We start from the raw sequence: 6,000 nt of genomic DNA, 5'->3' as shown, positions 1-6,000 counted from the left end.
GGAAGGAAGGAAGGAAGGAAGGAAGGAAGGAAGGAAGGAAGGAAGGAAGGAAGGAAGGAAGGAAGGAGGCATAAAGGTTTTTCTTTGAAAACAAACCATACGATGATGATGTGAGGTGTGCATTTCATTCTGCTTTGGGTAAGACTTGGTTTCTAGTTCCCATTAGCATGACCTGAGGCTGAAATAACACCCTCTGTGTGTACTGACCACTCTGCTTAGCACCTCCTAAGGACCCAGGAGACAGTATTGGAAACCAGAGCAGGACAAATGGCCCAGCTTTTCTTCAATTCAGGAAGAAAGGAGAGAGAGGGAAACCCCAGAACTTTCTCTCCTCCCATGTGCTGGTAGATGATTAAAAACAATATCATTTTCGTGTTCCCACAGTCATTTCAGAGCTAGAAGTACAGAGTCTCCCACCAGGCTCACTCTCTGGTATTTACCAAGCTCCCCAACCTGGCTTTGCAGCCCCCTCCCCAAGTCCACTCTGTAAGTCAGATTTTTCTCAAGACAAAATGTTTCCAAAGTCTGGACAAGGGACAAGAATACTTGCTTTTTAGGTCTCCTGTTTTGTTCCTCTCCATTGCTTTGTTTCATGTCCTCGACGGAGCCTGAAACCTTATCTCCTGGTCCAAGGGGATCTGTGTGGTGGCCAAGCCTGGCAGTGACCCACTGTCCACCTGCATCCTGAGTTAAGCCATGCCTTCAGAAGTGGTTTATCACAAGGTCTCTTCCCATGGTGAACGTAGAGCTCTGGTCCAGGGCTCCAGAATCAGGTGGGTGGGAACCCAACTGGCCACGAGGGCAGCATCTGATTCTGTGGAAGAAGGGAGCTCCTCTGTGAGAGCCATTCCTCTTCCCTTGGGAGAAGAGAGCTGGTCTGGACCCAAAGGAGCACGTCCCAGATGGAGGCTAGAAAGCAGTTCAAGTAGGTGTCTTTGAACTAAAAAATATATTTAAAGATGATCATGTAGGTGAAACTAGCAGGCACTGAAAACATGTTTGAAAGAAAGAGTGGGAATGATCAAGAATGGGAGAAGAGGGAGGGAAGATGGCAGACAGGTGGGAAGGCAGGAAAGCAGGAAGGGAGAGAGAGAGAGAGGAAGGGAGGAAGAAAGGCAGGAAGTCAGGAGGGGGGGAAGGAGGAAAGGAAGGAAGGAAGGAAGGAAGGAAGGAAGGAAAAAAGGAAGGAAGGAAGGAAGGAAGGAAGTTACTTCACTTCTTGAAGGCTCAGTTTTTCATCATCTGTGAGGTAGGAATAACATCCCTTACATCAGGCTGGTTGTGAGAATTAGAAGACATAACTCCTGTGAAAACCCCAATACAAAGCTGGTGTTCCAAAAATGTCACAGAGGTGAAGTAACTGCTCAGTGAGGCACAGCTTTCAAATGACTGAGCTAAGGCTGGAACCCAGGGGACTCTGACTCTAAAATTAGTAATTTCCATACCAAAGTGCCACACCCCAACCTTCTTGGACATGAGGTCGCTGAGTCTAACACTTAGTCACGTGGTGTCTTCAGACAACATGGTGACTCCCACCCAGGGGTGCTCAGAATCCCCACCCCCCAAGCCCCAAGCAACAACCCAGGGAGAGACTAGTTCATGCTGGAATTCACCAGAGGAAATAACAGAAATGTCTCCCCATGGAAATAGACAGCAACCTGCTGAGAAATTGACATAGGGGGCGGCTGGGAAAGGGTGGTGAGCCCCAGGTTTCTCTCCAGGTTGATGCCACCTAACAACCTCAGGCTGCAGAACTACCATGAGTCACTGCCTTCGGTGCCTCTCAGCCCTATCACCTCTCCCACACCCCAATATTACACAGGTTCTCATATGTTTTTCCTTTAAACCATCTCAGTTCCAGACCAGGAATTCCTTAGGCCTCCCTCATATCTTCAGCCAGGACCTGGTAAGAAGACCCGATGGGCACTAGGGCCACCCATGTCAGGCAGGGAGGTAGGCAGCCCAGAGCACAGTGCTGGGGGAGACTAGGAGGTCACTTTAGCATCTCCCCATCCCTCTGCAGTTCTAGTTAATCTATGCGTTATGTAACAATCAAGGTAGAAATTAATATAATCAGCATAATCTCCTGGACACACAGTTTTAGCTTCTTTAAATGCCTGTGGTTCGGACAATAAGAGATCCTTCCCTTTCACCAGAGAGATCAGAATGACCTGGAAGCTTTCTGGGGTGGGGACAAGAGTATGTCTGCTGAGAGCATCTGTGCTCCAGGCACTGGGTGAAGTTTTATAGAGCCATTCAGTCTTTGAGACTACCCCCAGGAGAAGTAGGACATTGTCTCTTTCAGGTAAAGAAACTGAAATTCCAAGAGTATAAATAACCAAAGGCACACCAGATTCCAACTTAAGGCTGCTTACAGTCAAACCCAGGCAGTGTTCCATTACTTTCTTTCTGTTTCTAGAGTCCGCCAAACAGGAACCAGCCTTTTCCTTCAACACCCAAGAGCATGGTGGTTCTAAAATCTCCAGGATCTAAAGCCTTCTGCAAGTAATGCACCAAATTAAAGATGGAAATTGAACACTCTTGGATTGGTTGTCAAGACCCTCATTGGTGAGTATGCACTTAAATATTAAAGTCAATAATCAGCGCTGAAGAAAGTTTAAATGTTTAATTAAAATTTATCAGAACTGATATGCCAATTAGCAACTGAGCATCAGTCCAGGCCCGCGTCAGGCACATTGCAAGATTCAAATGAAGCCTAAGATGTTTTTAATGGCCTAAGTGGGAAGATAAGATATTATAGGAAACAGCAGAGAACAATGTTTGACAGTTTTTAATCAAATATAAAGAAACTCGGCTCCACCACTATGTGACATTGAGCAACTGTTTTAATCTTATTGTGGCTTCATTGTCTCATCTATAAAATGGGAACAGTGATAATATCTTCTTACAGAATTACTATGAGAATTGCATAAGGCGATCACAGTTCAGCTCAGTGCCAGCTGAACAAGCTCTCAGTAAGTGCTGGTTCATATCGTTATCGCGGTCGACAGGAGGTTGGGAACTAATATTTATTAGAGAGCTCCTCTTTTGTATCTATGGCCATTCAAGACACCTTCAAATTCTCAATTCAGTTAGTCCTTTGTCATTCGCCTCATTTCCTAGAAGAGAAAGCTGAGGTTTGGGGACTTATCACACAATTATTCACTAGTAAAGTGAAGATTGGGAGCTAGGTATTTGATATCGAGACAGATAAGACCAGGTCAAATCAAACAAACAGGTATGTTTTTAGCATTGTTAGGACCCTAAAATCTCTAGGATGCTCTGGACCAGGCTGTCCAGTAGGAGATTCTGCAATGATGGAAATGCCTGCATCCACGTTGGCCAACACAGTAGAGCACTTGAAATGTGGCTAGTGTGCCTGAGAAACTGAATTTTTAATTTTATGAAATTTTAGTTAATTTAAATTTAAACAGCCACATGTAACTAATGGCTGACATATTGGACAGTACAGGGCTAGACTACCGTTAGCACCCTGTTTAACCTTGCATCTGAGCCCCTCCCCATCAGTTCCAGTGTCTCATTAGTGGTAACTCACTTGTCTGGGTCCCCTGGCCCTGTACTCCCAACTGATATCCCATGTCAGTCTCTGTCTCCCTCCCCTTTTGCTTTGGGGACACTTTCTGCCCACCTCACCCAGCTCCTCCTGGGTCTGGTCCTCGACTTCTCTCTGACCCTGTGCTCTGGCTTCCTATTGCATCTGCTGAAAACTCCCCAAACCAGGGCCAGGACCCCCGGCTTCTTCACCCTTATCTCAATACCCACCCTTCTACCAAGAATAATCCACCAGGCACAGGTCCTGATGTCCTGGAGGTGTGTGTTTGGGTTGGGGGTGGGGTGGAGTGGCAACAAAGGAACAATATGTTCCAAACTGACACAAGCAAGACATTCCAGGTATTTACTTGTTTCCATATGAGAAACACAAAGAGAATAAGTGAAGACCCCTGCTTCAAGGAGCTTCCATAGTCAGTGGGGAGCATAAGGCAAACTGAAAATGCAAGAGAGCAACGACCTTGCGGCACAACATGAAGACACATCACAGCTAGTCAGGCCGAGTGTGCATTCGAATCAGAAGTGCTCTGGGCTTCAGAGAAGAGAGGCCTCTATGGGCTGGAGTCATCAGGGTGCTCCTGGGAGAAGGCAGAGGAGTCCCCTCCCAATCCAGGCTCTGTCCCTCTCCACCCTGCTCTGGCTGGGAGGCTGACCTATAAGGGCCTCGCGGGGGGCTTCTTGTCCTCCCTCTCAGAGTTGGGTTTGGCCACAGTTGATGGGCAGCAGGGGATGCGCAGCAAGAGGAAAGAGTAGGGTTTGCACTCCTCTTGCTTCTACTCTGCCTAGCTGAGGGTGAGCAATGAACAGTTTCCTCCAGCGAAGGCCATGACTCCCACCAGGCAGTCCTCACTTACAGCTGTGGGCCTTCTGTGGTTTCAGTAAAAGCTCCCGCGTCTCACCTTTTCCAACCTAGGGACAGTAGCAGCTCCCCACTGTAGTTGTCCCAGGGTGCTATAACATCTCATGTTGCTCTTGCTGTGCCCTGGCCATTCCCTTATAAAGCATCCCTCCTTAACTCTCTTCCAACCCCTTTCTGATGCATCAGCTGTTTCTTGCCAGGACACTGACTGATACAGGGTCTACACTGCGTCTTAAAGGATGAGCAGGATTGATACAGGCAGAGGAGCAGAGAAAACCTGAACAGCAGACACAAGGCTGCAGGAGCAGTGGCAGAAGACAGAAGCCTTGCTCAGGAGGGCCAGCACAGTGGGGCTGGGGAGGGGCTTTGTTAGGTGGGGATCTGGGCTGAAGCTGGGACCAGGCTGTGGAGGCCTTGATCACCCAGTTGATAATTGTGAAAGTAGGAAACTAAGGAATCCACGTCAAGCTGGGATGGTGCACTGTTTCAGGGCCATGGGTTACTAGGAGCCCTTGAGAGTTTAAAGCTTCTATAGTACTAGCTGTGGCTATCATGTAGGCAACTGATTTTTAAATCCCATGACACCATTGGAGTATAAATAAAAACTGCACTTGAATAGAATTCCACTCTGGCTTCCATGACAATCAAATGAGAATATCATTAATATTCGAGTACATCTCTTCTGTAGCCAATGGCCTATGGAGAACTATTAATAAATACATACTCTGTCTGTTAGACAGGAACATTCAAATCCCACCTCTTAGTACCCTATTGGCTAAGCAAATGCAAGGACATACTACATATACATAAGTGCAGACACATCACAGTATCGCTGTACTTGTCAGTTTTCCCCCTGCATAATTCAGATCTTCTCAATTTTGGGAAAAAGCGATTTCTAATACATATTTTACACCAGATGCCATTTGAACAGAGTACGGCATGCCTGAAATGTGATATGCAATGAAATTGGGGCTATTCCTTGGCAATACTTGATGACTCCTGGGAAAGCATATTGACCTCTGCTGCCTTTATAGCCAAGAGAATGTGGGCGCTTGGCTGGCATTTGCAAAGTCAGAGCTGTCAGAGCGGCTGTTGCTCCCTTAGCTGAAGCGATGCATAATTCTTTAATAGAATTATGCATTTATACATATAGAACTATGCTAATATCTTAAAAGATAGGTGAAAAAAATCTGACTATATTCTCCAAATTTAAAAAAAAGAGACTGCTTTGACTAAAATTTTGCCAAGATACCATAATAATGAAAAGATTTTTGCATCATTTACATCATCTGCCTCCACCTGTTGATTTGCTGAGTATCAGGATGGCAGTACTTTGAGCTCCAGCAGATTTTTTTAAAAGAAGGATTTTATATTTGCTTACCTTTTTTCATGAATAATTGATAACACTGATTACCTAAATAGGCCTAAGATTTCAGGGTTAAATACAACTGCTGACTTGATGGCATTTTTTTCCACCATCCTAATTAATTCATGTGGATGAAAAGTCCGCTGTGAAGAACGCACAGGAGGTGAAAACGAAAGATTCCAGGGATCCATTGGAAGCACTACCA

At 45.9% G+C, this 6,000-nt stretch overlaps 1 long non-coding RNA gene across 1 annotated transcript in view; it reads right to left on the bottom strand.

Annotated features, from left to right (window-relative positions):
* The window catches only part of LOC112627928, a 96,737-nt gene that overhangs the window by 65,091 nt on the left and 25,646 nt on the right, over positions 1-6,000 (bottom strand). The gene's annotated exons all lie outside the window — the stretch shown is intronic.

The sequence above is a fragment of the Theropithecus gelada genome, chromosome 7a, assembly GCF_003255815.1.
Source record: "Theropithecus gelada isolate Dixy chromosome 7a, Tgel_1.0, whole genome shotgun sequence".
In the NCBI taxonomy this organism is placed as follows: domain Eukaryota; kingdom Metazoa; phylum Chordata; class Mammalia; order Primates; family Cercopithecidae; genus Theropithecus; species Theropithecus gelada.
The sequence above is the reverse complement of the archived record's forward strand: the minus strand, read 5'-3'. Positions and strand labels throughout refer to the sequence as shown.